Below are 22,133 nucleotides of genomic sequence, written 5' to 3' on the forward strand. Positions count from 1 at the left end.
TGATTCATTCCACAGAGCCCGAGAAGTCGCCTGTGTAGATCCCACGCTGGGCAGAGCTGAGGCGCAGACCACTCAATGGGAAACAATGAATTCTGCCAAACTAACACAAGAGGGCACTTTATAAAGTCTTCGCTCCCTCCCTAACCTGAACTGCTCATTGGACGCACAATGTGATGGGTGCGAGATTCTCTGTTGACATCCAAAGCTGAACTCATAATTCTGCTCATTTCCTGTTACTAGAGAGCAGTGGATCATGGGTAGACTGACCATGTTTAATTGAGACAAAAAGGGAACATTAGGAGAACAAAAACAAGACAGGATTATGTAATGCCTCCATATATAGTTGTAGGCCCCTATACTCCCCCATATAATTGTAGAGCACTATATGGCCCCCTATATATAGTTGTATGCCACTATACTGCCCCCATATATAGTTGTGGGCCCCTTTTCTGCCCCATATATAGTTGTAGGCCCCTATACTCCCCCATATATAGTTGTAGGCCCCTTTTCTGCCCCATATATAGTTGTAGGCCCCTATACTCCCCCATATATAGTTGTAGGCCCCTATACTCCCCCCATATATAGTTGTAGGCCCCTATACTGCCCCCATATATAGTTGTAGGCCCCTATACTCCCCCATATATAGTTGTAGGCCCCTATACTCCCCCATATATAGTTGTAGGCCCCTATACTCCCCCATATATAGTTGTAGGCCACCATACTGCCCCCATGTATAGTTGTAGGCCCCTTTTCTGCCCCATATATAGTTGTAGGCCCCTATTCGTCCCCCATATATAGTTGTAGGCCCCAATACTGACCCATATATAGTTGTAGGCCCCTATTCTTCCCCCATATATAGTTGTAGGCCCCAATACTGACCCATATATAGTTGTAGGCCTCTATTCTTCCCCCATATATAGTTGTAGGCCCCATATATAGTTGCAGGCCTCTATTCTTCCCCTGTATATAGTTGTAGGCCCCTTTACTGCCCCCATATATAGTTTTAGGCCCCATATATAGTTGCAGGCCCCTATTCTTTACCTGTATATAGTTGTAGGCCCCTTTACTGCCCCATATATAGTTGTAGGCTCCTATACGGCCCCCATATATAGTTGTAGGCCCCATATATAGTTGCAGGCCCCTATTCTTTACCTGTATATAGTTGTAGGCCCCTTTACTGCACCATATATAATTGTAGGCCCCTATACTGCCCCCATATATAGTTGTAGGCCCCTTTACTGCACCATATATAATTGTAGGCCCCTTTACTGCACCATATATAGTTGTAGGCCCCTATACTCCCCCATTTATAGTTGTAGGCCCCTATACTGCCCCTGTTTATAGTTGTAGCCCCTATACTCCCCCATTTATAGTTGTAGCCCCTATACTGCCCCTGTTTATAGTTGTAGGCCCCTATACTGCCCCTGTTTATAGTTGTAGGCCCCCTCTGTGCCCCATATAGCTACCCCCCCCCCCTGTGCTTCCATATATAGTAGTAGGTAGACAGCCCCCACAGACCTACTGCTACGCTACTTAGGTGCAGAGGCGGCTCTAGCATTAGGCCATATAAGCCGTCCGTCTAGGAAATCGCACTAGTGGGGGCCTCGCTCGGGGCCCGACCACCGCAACTCTCTACTGTCCGGCCCCGACAGCCTGAAGTGAAGTTCAAAACTAAAACAGTTCCTGTAGGCCCCAGCGCTGCGCTGCCTCACAGCCTCTGCGGCTCTCTGCCTCTCCACTCCGCTCATGCAAATGAGGTGCTGCAGTCTCCGACCTGCAGGAGCGACGCAGCAGCCAGCGAGCGGCCATCAGTGTAAACAGAAGGTCAGGTGGTCCAACCGTCCCAGTGGCCTGCCACTGTATTAAGCAATGTTGGTCACTGTATACCAATGACTGTGCTGTGCCCTATGCCATGTTTGGCCTATACTATATATATATATATATATATATATATATATATATATATATATATATATAGTGGTATATGCAGTATAGGCCAGCCAGAGGCCATAGCACAGTCATTGGTATACAGTGACACAATACTGCGGGGCTATATACATCAACTGTGCTGTACCCATTGCCCTGGCTGCTATATCTATGCATTATATATATATATATATATATATATATATATATATATGCATATATATAGCAGCCAGGGCAATGGGTACAGCACGGTCTGTATACCATTGACTGTGCCCACTGCCCTCACTGGCCTATACTACTTACATGATTTTTTTTAAATATATATATATATATATATATATATATATATATATATACATACATACATACACACAGAGGAACTATGAACAAGAATCTAAAAGGTTAGTTACCATGCAGTTACATCTTACAACACTGGGAGAATATTATAAGTCACATCGTATCCCCAGGGGCATGCGTAACAACCTTAAACCTACCATGTATACTCAGGACATTGACTTTAAATCTAAATATGAACGTATTACCAATAGATATGCTTTGGACTTAATACTCTTGAATATCGAATTTCTACAGAAAGATGTTTCCCAGTCAAGATTGAGAACTACTGCCCTTGAGGATTCTCTTAAGTCAGCATTAAACCAAAATGACTATGAGGTATTTTTGGAAAAACAATCCACTTTTTTAGCCAAGTTCAGGAGTGAACTTGAAGAACAAAAACGACATAAATGGTATCGTGATAGTCAGGATTATAGCTCTGGTGGTATTTACAATTGGAATAATAATTATAACACTCAACGCCAAAATAAAAGACCCAAAGATGTTAAAAGTAATTTTGAAACTGTGACTTCTACTAACTTCACTAATGTTGCTGCAGATGATGCTGAGGTTTTTTTAGATCCAGCAGCCGGATCAAACACACCCGGAGGGGAGGCCGCAAACACCACCGGCAACACAAGAACCCGCAGCCAGAGACAACCCAAGTCGCAGACACCGAAATACAACCAGAAGAAAAAAGTCAAGTGGTAAATATTTCATCCAAAACACTGTCAACTACACAACTTGCAGTATTATCCAAAGGTTTATCATTTTGTCCGAATACATCTACTGATTGGTTTCAACTTGAACTTGATCTTCACCAATTATTGAGGAAAATCAAATTACAAGTATGGTTTGATGAACGAACTGGCTCCACACCGAATACCTCTTCTTCTAGGTCTCAGGCGGATTTTGAACTGAAAAAAATCAATATCAAAACAAAGAGTGATTTTACTCCTACATTGGAGTCTCCTGTAATAGAGACATTCAGGACTTTGGTAAAACATGATGTGGATTTACTGAAACAGGATGGTAATTTTACAGTGCACCATAATTTGTCCAGGGCAGAGAGAGAGGCCCTTGACATGCTGGCCCATGACCGCGACCTCGTCATCAAGCCTGCGGACAAGGGTGGCGCAGTCGTGGTCATGGACCGGCAGATGTACTTACATGAGGCAGAGAGACAATTAGGCGACAGCTCGGTTTACAAGTTGCTGGATAGGAATCCCAGGTGGGACATCCAACGTAGGATCAAATTGGTCCTTGATAAGGCTCTTGATAGTAACATCATTGATAAGTCACTGTATGATTTTCTGCTGTCTGACCATCCTGTCACCCCGGTCCTTTATCTATTACCTAAAATTCATAAATCTCTGTCCAATCCGCCGGGCAGACCCATTGTGTCTGGTCGTAACTCCATCTTGAATAATATCTCAATTTTTTTTAGACCAGGTGCTTCGTGAATATGCGGTGGGGGCCCGATCTTATCTACAGGACACGACCGATTTTTTGATGAAAATTCAGAACTTGACTATACCATCCAACTCCATACTGGCTTCATTTGATATAGTGAGTCTCTATACATCTATTAGCCATGAGGTGGGACTTAATGCGGTATGTAAGGCTCTGCTAAATACAGACTGCACTGATGATAAACTTCATTTTGTGTTAGCTTTGTTGGATATCAATCTTAGCTGTAATTACTTCACATTTAATGATCAGTTTTACTTACAGACGAGAGGGACCGCAATGGGCGCAAACGTTGCGCCCACCTACGCAAACATGGTGGTAGCCAGTATGGAGGAGGAATTCATCTATATGTCGCCCCACTTCACCAAGGTAGTGGAGTGGTGGCGATATATAGATGATATTTTTTTAATTTGGACAGGCACTACTGAGGAATTGGATGATTTCCATAGATTTTTGAACACCATTGACTATAACATACAATTCACTCTTGTTTCTTCTACAGATAAACTACAATTTTTGGATACCTCAGTTACGTTACAAGACAACAAACTCCACACGGACCTTTACGTTAAAGAGACTGACTGCAACACCCTCCTACAGTACACGAGTTGTCACCCTAGGCACATGGTGAGATCTTTACCGTATAGTCAGTTCTTGAGGGTTAAGAGAATAGTTGACCGCCCTGAACATAGCGAAGCAGCACTCGCCAGGATGTCCCGCAACTTCAGACAGAGGGGTTATCCCCCTAGGCTGCTGGACATCCATGGTGAGCGGGTCAAATCTATGGATAGAGCACTGACTCTGAGCCCCACTAATCGGACAGTAGACAGGGGAGAGAGACTGACATTTGTGAGCACTTTTAATGACATCTCTACACAATTAACTAAAATATTGAAACGCAATTGGCAGATTATAGAAAAAGGTTTCCCCCAGATTCCATCTCTAAAACATCCCCCCATTATGTCCTATCGAAGAGTTTCTAATATTAAGGACAAATTGGTGAAAGCCGATATAGCTTCCTCCAAAACACCACAACAAAGATACTTTGGTACAATGGGCAAGGGATCTTTTCCTTGTAGGTCTTGTGTCAATTGTAATCTAATGGTAAAAGGTTCTGAGTTCCAACACCCTGATACACTCAAAAAATATAAGATAAATTATTATCTAAATTGTTGTTCGGATTATGTTATCTACGTTCTGTGGTGCCCTTGTCAACTTTTGCATATAGGCGAAACCAAATGTAACATGATGACACGGTTAAATAACCACCGATACACTATATGTAAAAAACGTTTAGATTTGCCAGTGGCTAAACATTTTACAGAAAAGGGCCACACAGAACGGGATTTGAAATTTATGATTCTGGACCATGTCCCACTCCCAAAAAGAGGTGGGGACCGTTTAACTCTTCTCAAAAAGAAGGAACTACGGTGGATTTTTGAACTTTCCACACTACGCCCTGTTGGGCTGAATGTGGAGTTCAAAATTACACCGGGCATGCTCTAAGGTGTGGGGGATTGTTGTTCGCCTTGGTCTCCGAGTATAACAGATTTGTTTATCTAATTTATCCTTCTATTTCCTTTTTTTCAGATTCAGTTTGAGTTCAATACACTCAGAGGAACTGGTTTACTCTTCTGATCTCCGCCACTTGCAACAGTCAACTTTTGAGAACAGGACATCTTGCCTTTTATATTTTTTTAATAAACAATATCTTCATTATGTCTTTTCCCTGACGTTTGTACACGGTAGACATGTGTGACAGGTGCCGTAGGAGGTATTGATACGTGCCACCTCTTGCGGTCTTTGCTCTTCCAGGTAGTTTTTTATTTTTTACTTCTTTTACTTCTTTTGTTTTTCATTCATTTTTTTACCCATTTACTTTATTCATTTTTTTTCAATTTTTCATTTTTTGTTCATTTTGGTACATATCACATTGGACTTACATAGCACAGGGAAGTTGATGACGACCAGGGTCCACACAGGTACGAGCTGCTGTTTGAGCACAGACACCTGGCCCCGAGCGTCCGAGGGTTTTGGTGGGTTCCGGACGCACCCGAGGAGATTGGGTGTGTCGGGACTGACACCCACCCTTAATATGTACTTATTATATAAGTCATGCGAATAGGGGTGACCCACGGAATAGGGGTTTTGTGACCATAATCCGGTCTATTTTAATTTAATAATGCTTTGCTATGTACTCTGAAAAAGTGAGGTTCGAGAGAACCTGTACCCAACACCCACCTGTTATATTCAGTTGGTTTCATCCCTTATATTGTTTTCATTCTTTATTTGTTGTTTTTTTCACTTTTTCATTTTTTCCTACCTGGAATTGAGCATTGACGGCATAGGGTTTGGCATGGAACCTTGCCTCTTGGTTATCTGTTTACTCATGGACTGCCGTGTTATTATGTTTGGGACATGTTATTCATGTATTTTTCTATGTAAGGGAAGCTTTTCCAGTTCTCAAAATGGCGCCGTCGCACCTATTCTCTTGGTGCGCAGGCGCCGGTACATGACCATGTACGGACGATTAAGTCGGCAGTGCGCACACGCTGATCTGCTGTGGTGTTTGCAAGACGGAGATCTCAAACCAATGATTAAGTAGAACGTCATGTTAGGGGGCGGGCTGGCACAGACGGCGCTTCCGGAACGCCAAGTGTCCATGCACGCCATTACACACGTCTAAGGTATAGTGTTACTGTAATCACTCCTCTGATTGTTTGATTGTTTTTAATCATAGGCAACCTTATTGTTTTTAGATCACTGTCAGCACTTTAGTATCCAGGTTTCCTGGATACCTGTATATGCACCTTGCTCATAATAAGAAAGATATATGAGCCTTACATTGTACATTGATCACTCTACTGTACACGGTTTATGCTTTAATTGCACTTTATTGTATTTTGACTGTACACTTGATTGATAATTGTTTCACTTGATGAGTATATGTATAAAAGAAATCACAAATCTGTTTAGGTCAGCTTGAAAAAGATCCTGGAGAGGATCGAAACGTCGCTGCTGTTTTGCACATTGTTTTGATGGAATAAATTTTATCTTTTTTTCACACCATTGGAGTGCTGCCCTGATCTCCCTTCTTTTACATTTGGATGGATCGTTGGACTTGATCCTTTTACAGGTTGCCTGCACCTTTTCTTATAAATCGTTTGGACTTTTTGAGTGCTGTTGCCCTTTTGTTTTTTTGATTTTTTATATATATATATATATATATATATATATACACACAGTATATGTGTATATATATATATATATATATATATATATATGCGTCATGCAGTATTGATGCATGTTGTGACATCACTGTATATTAGCCCTGTTCTGTGACTTCACAGGGTTACAGTGACTTACAGTTTAGGGTTAACCCCTTCCCACATATAGATGTATATTTACGTCCATTGTGAACATGCACATTAGAGAAGGCGGAACTAAAAAAAACGCACTTCTTCTTTAAGTAATTATCCATGAATAGAATTTATTAATGCACAAGGTAGGAATTAATCACGTCCCGGTGGATTCCTGCAGCAGGCAGTGCAGCGAGATGACACGGCATGCTTAATGAGTGTGCTCCGGCTCCAGAGCCATCTGACTGTAATGCTCTGGCCGTACAGCTGCAGAACAACGCGTTTCACCCATAGTCTTCCCGAGCACGTTTCACTCATCTTCTTCCCAGAAGTGTGGCGCTTTGTTGCTATGACTCAGGACCCTCATATCCATATATTGGACGGACCTGCCTGACTCACCATTATGGGATTCTGCGGGTTTTCAGATGTTCCCTTAGGGAATGCTGACCTGATTGTGGATCTTTACCTCATATCAGATGCTGATCTATTATCTACAAAGAACAACTCATGTTCTTGTAGATAGAAAACATCTATATATTACACAGACAGACCTTTAATTTTGATGGGCAAAGTGTAATACTTCATTTTTCCTGTTGGGGTGCTGCAGAGAGATTGCATCATACCAATTTACCTGGAAAATGCCACTTAAATGACACACTGTAATAAACCTCCTCCCCATGTAATCTCCTTACTACTGGGGTGACACACTGTAACAAACCTCCTCCCCATGTAATCTCCTTACTACTGGGGTGACACATTGTAACAAACCTCCTCTTCATGTAATCTCCTTACTACTGGGGTGACACATTGTAACAAACCTCCTCTTCATGTAATCTCCTTACTACTGGGGTGACACAATGTAACAAACCTCCTCCTCATGTAATCTCCTTACTACTGGGGTGACACACTGTAACAAACCTCCTCCTCATGTAATCTCCTTACTACTGGGATGACACACTGTAATAAACCTTCTTGTAATGTAATCTCCTTACTACTGGGGTGACACACTGTAACAAACCCCCTCCTCATGTAATCTCCTTACTACTGGGGTGACACACTGTAACAAACCCCCTCCTCATGTAATCTCCTTACTACTGGGGTGACACACTGTAATAAACCTCCTCCCCATGTAATCTCCTTACTACTGGGGTGACACACTGTAATAAACCGTCTTGTCATGTAATCTCCTTACTACTGGGGTGACACACTGTAACAAACCCCCTCCTCATGTCCCTGCGAATGAACGTCCCTGTGCATCGTCGTCAAGGCAACGTCACTATTCCGGGGCCGGGCACGAAGCGGAAAAGAGGGCCTGCCGGTGAAGATGGACAGCTTGGAACGACTAATCCTCCCCACCGGACGGTCCCTGCAGCATAGATGGCCCGGACCAGCTCACCCTTCCTTCCCACCGAGGGGAGGTGAGTACAAAACAAAGGGGGGAGACTGGATGATGACGAAGGCCGCAGTGGTCTTCAACCTGCGGACCTCCAGATGTTTCAAAACTACAACTCTCAGCATGCCCGGACAGCCGATGGTTGTCCGGGCATGCTGGGAGTTGTAGTTTTGCAACATCTGGAGGTCCGCAGGTTGAAGACCACTGAAAGGATTGACAAGCGGTGATGATGAAGGGGGGGATGATGACGGGGGTGATGATGACGAGGGTGATGATGACGGGGGGATGATGACAGGGGGATGATGACAGGGGGATGATGACAGGGGGATGATGACAGGGGGATGATGACGGGGGGTGTTAATGACGGGGGTCTGGATGATTACAGGGGGATGATGACGGGGGGATGATGACGTGGGGATGATGACAGGGGGATGATGACAGGGGGATGATGACAGGGGGATGATGACAGGGGGATGATGACAGGGGGATGATGACGGGGGGTGTTAATGACGGGGGTCTGGATGATTACAGGGGGATGATGACGGGGGGATGATGACGTGGGGATGATGACAGGGGGATGATGACAGGGGGATGATGACGGGGGTGATGATGATGGGGGTGATGATGATGGGGGTGATGATGACGGGGGTGATGATGACAGGGGGATGATGACAGGGGGATGATGACAGGGGGATGATGACAGGGTGATGATGACGGGGGTGATGATGACGGGGGTGATGATGACGGAGGTGATGATGACGGGGGTGATGATGACGGGGGTGATGATGACGGGGGGATGATGACGGGGGTGATGATGATGGGGGTGATGATGATGGGGGTGATGATGATGGGGGTGATGATGATGGGGGTGATGATGATGGGGGTGATGATGACAGGGGGGATGATGACAGGGGGATGATGACAGGGGGATGATGACGGGGGATGATGACGGGGGATGATGACGGGGGTGTTAATGACGGGGGTCTGGATGATTACAGGGGGGATGATGTATTTCCCACCCTAGGCTTATAGTCGAGTCAATAACTTTTCCTGGGATTTTGGGGTGAAATTAGGGGCCTCGGCTTATATTCGGGTCGGCTTATACTCGAGTATATACGGTACCTAGGCTAGAGCCGCTGTAAAGATATATTGGATCAGTCAGCCATAGAATGTTGGATGGAAATAGGACATAGTGTAAAAAGAGGAAACTTCACTTTAATGCAAATGTTATTTATCTTATTTCTTTCCCAAAAAGGAAATATCAAGGCTCCTCCGGTGAGGACATTGTCTGAACAATTTATCTTCTGGCGATTCCCAGCGTTGGCTTTAACTCATATTGGAGCAATAAAGAGACTCATTTCCAAGATGTTTATACAGAGTAAAGGCAAGGACTGGGCATAATTCTCCGGTAGCTGAGTTACAATCACAAAACCCGCTGCGACATCAATCTCCTAAAATAAAATACACACAAAAAAAACCCTCCAAGGCTGGAGACAAAACAATCAACCAAACCGTGAGAATATCAACATTAGCCCGAAACTAGCCAGCCGGAACTGCTGCTTAATGGGGACTATGTACAGAGCTGGTGTCATCCCACGTCCTGTGTCTGTCTGCAAGAAAAGAACTCCAATTGTTGTGATGTGGAGAGTTACACAACGGGCCAGCTCCAGGTGAAAGGGGCCTCCTTAAGCACGTCCAGATCAGTGTTTCCCAACCATTTTTCACCTAAGGGCTCACCTCAAAAAGGTACCACCCCACCGTTATCCAGTTTGCCTCCCAGATGTAGGACCTCCTGTAGTTAGCTTGCCCCCTGTAGGTAGCTTGCCCCCTGTAGGTAGCTTTCCCCCGGTATATGTCCCCCCTGTAGGTAGCTTTCCCCCGGTATACATGTGGTGGCCATGGGGTGTTAGTAGAACTACCTGATCACTTCGTGACGCCAGGGCACTGTTATCCTATACACGGTCCGAGGATGAAGATAGTTTCTCCTGGGCCAGACATAGGGAGGAAATGAACACACGGACATCTTTACTGAGCTGGGTGCAGATGGTATTACATGGACAGTTGGTTTTGGGTGAGAGAGTGCTGCGTGACCCCTAAGGAACCCTGTTGCCTTGCTGGGACTTGTGGTGCTTTCACCAAACAGATTAATACTGACTTGGACGGGTAGATAAATCCTGGTGGGTATGGTTCTGTCAAGGTACTGAAGCCTTCTCTACCGGGGCATGAACTTCCACCATGTAAGTAATCCTTGCAGAATGACCAGCTTGAATACATTTGATCTGGGCCTTCTCTTATGGCTTCTACACACAGCACACCTCAACCAAACTGTGGCTCAACTTACACTGGGGCAACTCTCCGCCCCCCCCCCCCCCCCCCCCCCCACTACACTAGGTAGTAACATGGGTAACATGGGGTTTACACAGCTCCTCTTAAGGGTACAGTAACATAGCAATAACATATATACATATAACAGCAATAGAAAGAATTTAGAAAAATATATTATTTTGCAATAAAGTGAAAACACAATTAATTTAACTACAAGTCTCTAGTGACCCAACTGCCTGAAGGAGTCCAGAGGCACAGGACAGCCATTGGTGCTGGGACACCACATATAGGGCCCTCCTGTAGGTAGATTCCCCACTGTGGTTAGCTTTACCCCTGTATATAGGGCCCCCTATGTCCTTTGTAGGCAGCTTTCCCTATGTATATGGCCCCTCTGTAGGTAGTTTTTACCCAGTATATGGCCCCCCTGTATGTAGCTTGCCCCCTGTATACAGGCCCCACTGTGGGCACCTGTATATAGGGCATGCCTGCAATTATCTTGCCCCTGTAGGTAGATTTGCCCCTGTATATAAGGTCCCCTGTAATTATCTAGACACCTGTTGTTAGGACCCCCTTAAGGAGAAAAAAAGAATAAGTAATGTACCCGGCCTCTAGTGGCTGCAGACCCTGCTCCTTGCTGCACCTCCTGTCACCCTTCATCCTGCTACACCTCCTGTCACTGTTGTCACTCTCCATCCTGCTGCACCTCTTGTCATTGCCATCACCCTCCCTCCTGCTGCACCACCTGTCACTGCCATCACCCTGCCCCCTGCTGCAATTCCTGTCACCCTCTTGCTGCACCTCCTGTCACTCTCCATCCTGCTGTACCTCCTGTCACTCTCCCTTATGCTGCACCTCCAGTCACTGTTGTCACTCTCCATCCTGCTGCACCTCCTGTCCCTCTCCCTTATGCTGCACCTCCAGTCACTGTTGTCACTCTCCATCCTGCTGCACCTCCTGTCCCTCTCCCTTATGCTGCACCTCCAGTCACTGTTGTCACTCTCCATCCTGCTGCACCTCCTGTCCCTCTCCCTTATGCTGCACCTCCAGTCACTGTTGTCCCTCTCCATCCTGCTGCACCTCCTGTCCCTCTCCCTTATGCTGCACCTCCAGTCACTGTTGTCACTCTCCATCCTGCTGCACCTCCTGTCCCTCTCCCTTATGCTGCACCTCCAGTCACTGTTGTCACTCTCCATCCTGCTGCACCTCCTGTCCCTCTCCCTTATGCTACACCTCCAGTCACTGTTGTCACTCTCCATCCTGCTGCACCTCCTGTCCCTCTCCCTTATGCTACACCTCCTGTCACTGTTGTCACTCTCCATCCTGCTGCACCTCCTGTCCCTCTCCCTTATGCTACACCTCCTGTCACTGTTGTCACTCTCCATCCTGCTGCACCTCTTGTCCCTCTCCCTTATGCTGCACCTCCTGTCACTGCCATCACCCTCCCTCCTGCTGCACCACCTGTCACTGCCATCATCCTGCCCCCTGCTGCAATTCCTGTCACCCTATTGCTGCACCTCCTGTCACCCTCCATCCTGCTGTACCTCCTGTCACTCTCCATCCTGCTGCACCTCCTGTCCTTCTCCCTTATGCTGTACCTCCTGTCACTGCCATCACCCTGCCCCCGCTGCAATTCCTGTCACCCTCTTGCTGCACCTCCTGTCCCTCTCCCTTATGCTGCACCTCCTGTCCCTCTTCCTTATGCTGCACCTCCTGTCACTGTTGTCACCCTCCCTCCTGCTGCACCACCTGTCAATGCCATCACCCTCCCTCCTGCTGCACCTCCTCTCACTGCTGTTAGACTCCCCCTGCTGCAATTCCAGTTATGCTCTTGCTGCACCTCCTGTCACCCTCTATCCTGCTGCACTTCCTCTCACCCTCCCTACTGCTGTACCTCCTGTCACCTCCATACTGCTGCACCTCCTGTCACCCCCATCCTGCTGCATCTCCTGTCACTTCCATTCTGCTGCAGCTCCTGTCACTCTTGTCACTTTCCCTTCTGCTGCACAACCTGTCACTCTTGTCACTGTTCCTCCTGCTGCTCCTCCTGTCACCTCCATCCTGCTGCACCTCCTGTCACTTTCCCTCCTGTTGCACCTCCTGTCACTCTTGCCACTGTTCCTCCTGCTGCACCTCCAGAATGTCAGTACTGATCACCACTCTCCCCTTACCATGAACTGAGTGAAAAAATATTAAAGAAGGCATCAGAAATCCAATGGAGCTCATTTACCTAAATACTAAATATATTTTCTCTGCTCCCTGGAGATTTTAGGGTTAAAATAGAAATGCGGTGGGTGCAGGGTCTCGTATGGACATCAAGTCATTCTGCAAATAACATCCATCTCCGGAGTAAATAGGAAACAGAAGCCTCCGACTGCAAGAAGAATGTGAGACACAGGGAAGTGATTGTCAACATTCCCAGCAGCCCCTGCATAAAATCTGCGGATACTCGGAAAACTACCACCCAAAATACACTAAGGGCCAACCAGTCAGTCAGAATAAAAAAGGGGAACTCTTCCTAAAATACAATCCTGTGTTGGGGGGGGGGGGGGGAGGTGAGGGGGGGGGGGTAGATTATTCTTGGTCCCAAATAAGGTTCCATGATGAACCAGCAAAACATGGCCTAGGTGGCCCCAAATGCTCACAAAAAGCTGAGTCACTTCCTTAAAGGGGTACTCCCCTGGCTGGAAAACATTTTTTTTTTATAAATTAACTGGTGCCAGAAAGTTAAACAGATTCTGGACAGTTCCTAAAATTGAGAGAGGTGTCAGCAGAGAGCACTGTGGGCAGACAGAAAGGAAATTCAAAAAGAAAACAACTTCCTGTGGAACATACAGCAGCTGATAAGTACTGGAAGGATTAAGATTTTTAAATAGAAGTCATTTACAAATCTGTTTAACTTTCTGGCATCAGTTGATAAAAATTTTTATTATCCAGTGGAGAACCCCTTTAAAGGGGTACCCCACTGCCCCAGCATCCAGAACATTTTGTTCCGAACACTGGGTGCAGGCTGCGGGGGTGTTGATGTCATGGCCAACGCCCCTTGTGATGTCACACCACACCCCCTCAATGCAAGTCTATGGGAGGGGGCGTGGTAACCACCACGCCCCCTCCCATAGACTCGCATTGAAGGGGCGTGGTGTGATGTAACGAGGGGGTGGGGGGTAGCCATGACGTCACAACTCCCGCAGCCCGCACCCAGAGTTCGGAACAAAATGTTCCGAACGCTAAGGCAGTGGGGTACCCCTTTAAAGTGGAGCAATAGTGTTATAGGAGTGATTCAGTTTCAGGAGGGGGATAGCTTAGAATTACCAAGGACACCCCTTTTTATAAGGAACTATGGAATTCACAAACCCCTAAACTAAAAACCACACAGTTATATTAAGCTGTCTATGGTGGTATTATTTACTGTATGGTCCATATAGGGCATGGTGGTATAATTATGTGGTGTATTGTCATTATGTGGTGTATGGGAGTATTATTTACTGTATGGTCCATGTAGGGCATGGTGGTATCATTATGTGGTGTATTGTCATTATGTGGTGTATGGGAGTATTATTTACTGTATGGTCCATATAGGGCATGGTGGTATCATTATGTGGTGTATTGTCATTATGTGGTGTATGGGAGTATTATTTACTGTATGGTCCATATAGGGCATGGTGGTATCATTATGTGGTGTATTGTCATTATGTGGTGTATGGGAGTATTATTTACTGTATGGTCCATATAGGGCATGGTGGTATCATTATGTGGTGTATGGGAGTATTATTTACTGTATGGTCCATGTAGGGCACGGTGGTATCATTATGTGGTGTATTGTCATTATGTGGTGTATGGGAGTATTATTTACTGTATGGTCCATGTAGGGCATGGTGGTATCATTATGTGGTGTATTGTCATTATGTGGTGTATGGGAGTATTATTTACTGTATGGTCCATGTAGGGCATGGTGGTATCATTATGTGGTGTATTGTCATTATGTGGTGTATGGGAGTATTATTTACTGTATGGTCCATGTAGGGCATGGTGGTATCATTATGTGGTGTATTGTCATTATGTGGTGTATGGGAGTATTATTTACTGTATGGTCCATATAGGGCATGGTGGTATCATTATGTGGTGTATTGTCATTATGTGGTGTATGGGAGTATTATTTACTGTATGGTCCATATAGGGCATGGTGGTATCATTATGTGGTGTATTGTCATTATGTGGTGTATGGGAGTATTATTTACTGTATGGTCCATGTAGGGCACGGTGGTATCATTATGTGGTGTATTGTCATTATGTGGTGTATGGGAGTATTATTTACTGTATGGTCCATGTAGGGCATGGTGGTATCATTATGTGGTGTACTGTCATTATGTGGTGTATGGGAGTATTATTTACTGTATGGTCCATGTAGGGCATGGTGGTATCATTATGTGGTGTATTGTCATTATGTGGTGTATGGGAGTATTATTTACTGTATGGTCCATGTAGGGCATGGTGGTATCATTATGTAGTGTATTGTCATTATGTGGTGTATGGGAGTATTATTTACTGTATGGTCCATATAGGGCACGGTGGTATCATTATGTAGTGTATTGTCATTATGTGGTGTATGGGAGTATTATTTACTGTATGGTCCATGTAGGGCACGGTGGTATCATTATGAGGTGTATGGGAGTATTATTTACTGTATGGTCCATATAGGGCATGGTGGTATCATTATGTGGTGTATGGGAGTATTATTTACTGTATGGTCCATATAGGGCACGGTGGTATCATTATGTGGTGTATTGTCATTATGTGGTGTATGGGAGTATTATTTACTGTATGGTCCATGTAGGGCATGGTGGTATCATTATGTGGTGTATTGTCATTATGTGGTGTATGGGAGTATTATTTACTGTATGGTCCATGTAGGGCATGGTGGTATCATTATGTGGTGTATTGTCATTATGTGGTGTATGGGAGTATTATTTATTGTATGGTCCATGTAGGGCATGGTGGTATCATTATGTGGTGTATTGTCATTATGTGGTGTATGAGAGTATTATTTACTGTATGGTCCATATAGGGCATGGTGGTATCATTATGTGGTGTATGGGAGTATTATTTACTGTATGGTCCATGTAGGGCATGGTGGTATCATTATGTGGTGTATGGGAGTATTATTTACTGTATGGTCCATGTAGGGCATGGTGGTATCATTATGTGGTGTATTGTCATTATGTGGTGTATGGGAGTATTATTTACTGTATGGTCCATATAGGGCACGGTGGTATCATTATGTGGTGTATTGTCATTATGTGGTGTATGGGAGTATTATTTACTGTATGGTCCATGTAGGGCATGGTGGTATCATTATGTGGTGTATTGTCATTATGTGGTGTATGGGAGTATTATTTACTGTATGGTCCATGTAGGGCATGGTGGTATCATTATGTAGTGTATTGTCATTATGTGGTGTATGGGAGTATTATTTACTGTATGGTCCATATAGGGCACGGTGGTATCATTATGTGGTGTATTGTCATTATGTGGTGTATGGGAGTATTATTTACTGTATGGTCCATGTAGGGCACGGTGGTATCATTATGAGGTGTATGGGAGTATTATTTACTGTATGGTCCATATAGGGCATGGTGGTATCATTATGTGGTGTATTGTCATTATGTGGTGTATGGGAGTATTATTTACTGTATGGTCCATATAGGGCTTGGTGGTATCATTATGTGGTGTATTGTCATTATGTGGTGTATGGGAGTATTATTTACTGTATGGTCCATGTAGGGCACGGTGGTATCATTATGAGGTGTATGGGAGTATTATTTACTGTATGGTCCATATAGGGCATGGTGGTATCATTATGTGGTGTATGGGAGTATTATTTACTGTATGGTCCATATAGGGCACGGTGGTATCATTATGTGGTGTATTGTCATTATGTGGTGTATGGGAGTATTATTTACTGTATGGTCCATGTAGGGCATGGTGGTATCATTATGTGGTGTATTGTCATTATGTGGTGTATGGGAGTATTATTTGCTGTATGGTCCATGTAGGGCATGGTGGTATCATTATGTGGTGTATTGTCATTATGTGGTGTATGGGAGTATTATTTATTGTATGGTCCATGTAGGGCATGGTGGTATCATTATGTGGTGTATTGTCATTATGTGGTGTATGAGAGTATTATTTACTGTATGGTCCATATAGGGCATGGTGGTATCATTATGTGGTGTATGGGAGTATTATTTACTGTATGGTCCATATAGGGCATGGTGGTATCATTATGTGGTGTATGGGAGTATTATTTACTGTATGGTCCATGTAGGGCATGGTGGTATCATTATGTGGTGTATGGGAGTATTATTTACTGTATGGTCCATGTAGGGCATGGTGGTATCATTATGTGGTGTATTGTCATTATGTGGTGTATGGGAGTATTATTTACTGTATGGTCCATATAGGGCACGGTGGTATCATTATGTGGTGTATTGTCAATATGTGGTGTATGGGAGTATTATTTACTGTATGGTCCATATAGGGCATGGTGGTATCATTATGTGGTGTATTGTCATTATGTGGTGTATGGGAGTATTATTTACTGTATGGTCCATATAGGGCATGGTGGTATCATTATGTGGTGTATTGTCATTATGTGGTGTATGGGAGTATTATTTACTGTATGGTCCATATAGGGCATGGTGGTATCATTATGTGGTGTATTGTCATTATGTGGTGTATGGGAGTATTATTTACTGTATGGTCCATGTAGGGCATGGTGGTATCATTATGTGGTGTATTGTCATTATGTGGTGTATGGGAGTATTATTTACTGTATGGTCCATATAGGGCATGGTGGTATCATTATGTGGTGTATGGGAGTATTATTTACTGTATGGTTCATATAGGGCATGGTGGTATCATTATGTGGTGTATGGGAGTATTATTTACTGTATGGTCCATGTAGGGCATGGTGGTATCATTATGTGGTGTATGGGAGTATTATTTACTGTATGGTCCATGTAGGGCATGGTGGTATCATTATGTGGTGTATTGTCATTATGTGGTGTATGGGAGTATTATTTACTGTATGGTCCATATAGGGCATGGTGGTATCATTATGTGGTGTATTGTCATTATGTGGTGTATGGGAGTATTATTTACTGTATGGTCCATATAGGGCATGGTGGTATCATTATGTGGTGTATTGTCATTATGTGGTGTATTGTCACGATGCCGGCTGGCAGGAGGTGGATCCTCTGTGCCAGAGAGGGATTGGCGTGGACCGTGCTAGTGGACCGGTTCTAAGTCACTACTGGTTTTCACCAGAGCCCGCCGCAAAGCGGGATGGTCTTGCTGCGGCGGTAGTGACCAGGTCGTATCCACTAGCAACGGCTCAACCTCTCTGACTGCTGAAGATAGGCGCGGTACAAGGGAGTAGACAGAAGCAAGGTCGGACGTAGCAGAAGGTCGGGGCAGGCAGCAAGGATCGTAGTCAGGGGCAACGGCAGGAGGTCTGGAACACAGGCTAGGAACACACAAGGAAACGCTTTCACTGGCACAATGGCAACAAGATCCGGCGAGGGAGTGCAGGGGAAGTGAGGTATAAATAGGGAGTGCACAGGTGAACACACTAATTAGAACCACTGCGCCAATCAGCGGCGCAATTGCCCTTTAAATCGCAGAGACCCGGCGCGCGCGCGCCCTAGGGAGCGGGGCCGTGCGCGCCGGGACAGGACCGACGGAGAGCGAGTCAGGTACGGGAGCCGGGGTGCGCATCGCGAGCGGGCGCCACCCGCATCGCGAATCGCATCCCGGCTGGAGGCGGCATCGCAGCGCACCGGGTCAGTGGATCTGACCGGAGCGCTGCAGTAGCGAGAGTGTAGCGAGCGCTCCGGGGAGGAGCGGGGACCAGGAGCGCTCGGCGTAACATGTATGGTGGTATTATGTAGTGTACGGTCCTATTTAGTAGGGTACGGAGGTATTGTTTAGTGTATGGTGGAATTACTTAGTGTATAGGTCCAGTGGTATTATATAGTTGTGTATGGTAGTTTTATTTAATGGTATATAGTCGTATTGTAGTGTATGGTTTTAATATTTATGGTGTGTGGTCACATTATTTAGTGGTTTATAGTGGTATTTTTTAGTGATGAGCGGCAGGGGCCATATATTAGAATTTGCGATATTTCGCTAATATATTGACGATTATTTGTCCTATGTTCGCGAAATTCGCATATTCGCTATGTTCGTTCACTTTGGAAAGTGCATGGAAAATCGTGCATGGAAAATTGACATAAAATTTAACACGTAAAAAAAAAATAAAACACAAAAAAATACGAATATTCGTCATTACGAATATAAATAGCACTATATTCTAAATATTCGCAATATCGCGAAGTTTCGATATTCACGATAAAAATTTGCATTATGAATATTCGTGCTCAATACTAGTATTTTTTTAATGATCTATGGTTGTATAATTCAGTGTGTATGGTTGTATTATTTAGGGGTCTATGGTCATATTTAGTAGTTTATAGTGGTGTTATAATAGTGCTTTATGGTCATATTTTTAAGTGGTGTATGGCGGTATTTAATTTAGTAGTGTATGGTGGTATAATTTAGTGGTGTATGATCATATTATTTAGTGGTGTATGATCATATTATTTAGTGGTGTATGGTGGTATTATTTAGTGGTGTATGATCATATTATTTAGTGGTGTATGATCATATTATTTAGTGGTGTATGGTCATATTTTTAAGTGATGTATGGCAGTATTTAATTTAGTAGTGTATGGTGGTATAATTAAGTGATGTACGGTCATATTATTTAGTGGTGTATGATCATATTATTTAGTAGTGTATGGTGGTATAATTTAGTGGTGTATGGTCATATTATTTAGTAGTGTATGGTGGTATAATTTAGTGGTGTATGATCATATTATTTAGTAGTGTATGGTCATATTATTTAGTGGTGTATGATGGTATATTTTAATGGTGTATGATCATTGTATTTAGTGGTGTATGATCATATTATTTAGTTGTGTATGGTGGTATAATTTAGTGGAGTATGGTCATATTATTTAGTGGTGTATGATCATATTATTTAGTGGTGTATGGTGATATTTAATTTAGTAGTATATGGTGGTATAATTTAGTGGAGTATGGTCATATTATTTAGTGGTGTATGATCATATTATTTAGTGGTGTATGATCATATTATTTAGTAGTGTATGGTGGTATTATTTAGTAGTGTATGGTCATATTATTTAGTGGTGTATGATCATATTATTTAGTGGTGTATGATCATATTATTTAGTAGTGTATGGTGGTATTATTTAGTGATGTATGGTCATATTATTTAGTGGTGTATGGTCATATTATTTAGTGATGTATGGTCATATTATTTAGTGGTGTATGATCATATTATTTAGTGGTGTATGATCATATTATTTAGTGGTGTATGATCATATTATTTAGTAGTGTATGGTGGTATTATTTAGTGATGTATGGTCATATTATTTAGTGGTGTATGGTCATATTATTTAGTGATGTATGGTCATATTATTTAGTGGTGTATGATCATATTATTTAGTGGTGTATGATCATATTATTTAGTGGTGTATGGTCATATTTTTAAGTGGTGTATGGCAGTATTTAATTTAGTAGTGTATGGTGGTATAATTTAGTGATGTATGATCATATTACGGTATTTAGTGGTGTATGATCATATTATTTATCGGTGTATGATCATATTATTTAGTAGTGTATGGTGGTATAATTTAGTGGTGTATGGTCATATTATTTAGTGGTGTATGATGGTATTATTTAGTGGTGTATGGTCATATTATTTAGTAGTGTATGGTGGTATAATTTAGTGATGTATGGTCATATTATTTAGTAGTGTATGGTGGTATAATTTAGTGGTGTATGGTCATATTATTTAGTGGTGTATGATGGTATATTTTAATGGTGTATGATCATTGTATTTAGTGGTGTATGAATTGTGGTAGTATTTAGTGGTTTATGTCGGTACTTAGTAGTGCATGGTGGTATTATTGAGTGATGTACGATCATATAATTTAGAGGTAAAATGAGGTAACATTATATGCTGGATATGATGTGGGCATTATAGCGGACAATTATTTGAAGACTTCACTATTTGGTCACTATGGAATAGATTTATTAAAACGTGTGCAAAGGAACAGTGAAGCAGTTGCCTATAGAAACCAATGAGATTCCAGCAAGCAATCCTTCTCGCCTTCCCGTGTCTGAAGTAAAGCGCCAAAATGGGTATTAGTGCCCAGCCCACCAAGCCCCCATGAGACCTTTCTGATTGACCGTAGGGCTTTAAAGGGGTACTTCGCCCCTAGACATCTTATCCCCTATCCAAAACTGAGGACCCCCACGATCTCCCTGCATTCGTTTAGAGCATTGATGGCGAACCTATGGCACGCGTGCCACAGGTGGCATGCCGAGCCCCCTCTGTGGGCACACGGCCATAGTTCGCCATCAAGGCCGGCGTTAGGGGACGGGATCCGCCACTGAGCAACCTGCAGGGGGCCCGTCACATTCGGGACATCCCTGTGTCCCGAAAGATCTTTTCGAGACACAAGGATGTCCTGGTTACCTTTCTGCGGCCCCGCGTTAACTTTAAAAACGCTGGGGCCGCCAGGAGGTAGCACACGCAGGGAGTTTTTTTCTAAACTTAAACCTCAGTATTCTAATTTAATTGCTGTGCTTGCACTTTGAGGGATAAAAGTTGGCGTGCATTACAGTTTGGGCACTCGGGCTCAAAAAGGTTCGCCATCACTGGTTTAGAGCATCGGGTGCAGCAGCAGAGGCTTGTGACGTCACGGCCACGCCCTACTTGTGACATCACAGCCACGCCCCCTCAATGCAAGTCTATGGATGGGGGCATGACGGACGTAATGCCCCCTCCCATAGATTTAAATTGAGGCGTCATAAGCCTCTGCCCCACATCGCCAGTCATCGGGCACGGAGTGAAGTTCGCTCCGTGCACCCGATGTCTGGGGTGCCACAGCCGAGATTGCGGGGGTCCCCAGCAGCGGGACCCCCACGATCAGACATCTTATCCCCTATCCTTTGGATAGGGATAAGATGTCTAGGGGCGGAGTACCCCTTTAACGCCTGGTCCAGGACCTTATTGGCCATTGGTGTTGGATTTTGACCAGATTTCGACCTAGTTGTGCCTGTGACCGGCATACATAACAAAAAGACCATGGGGGAGATTTATCAAAACCTGAGCAGAGGAAAAGTGTCCCCGTTGCCCATGGCAACCAATCAGATCTCTTCTTTCATTTTTAACAAGGCCT

At 44.0% G+C, this 22,133-nt stretch overlaps 1 protein-coding gene across 3 annotated transcripts in view; it reads right to left on the reverse strand.

The window, feature by feature from the left end:
- The window catches only part of RAB30 (RAB30, member RAS oncogene family), a 156,168-nt gene that overhangs the window by 71,577 nt on the left and 62,458 nt on the right, over positions 1-22,133 (reverse strand). The window lies entirely within an intron of this gene.

The sequence above is a fragment of the Hyla sarda genome, chromosome 2, assembly GCF_029499605.1.
Source record: "Hyla sarda isolate aHylSar1 chromosome 2, aHylSar1.hap1, whole genome shotgun sequence".
Taxonomy (NCBI): domain Eukaryota; kingdom Metazoa; phylum Chordata; class Amphibia; order Anura; family Hylidae; genus Hyla; species Hyla sarda.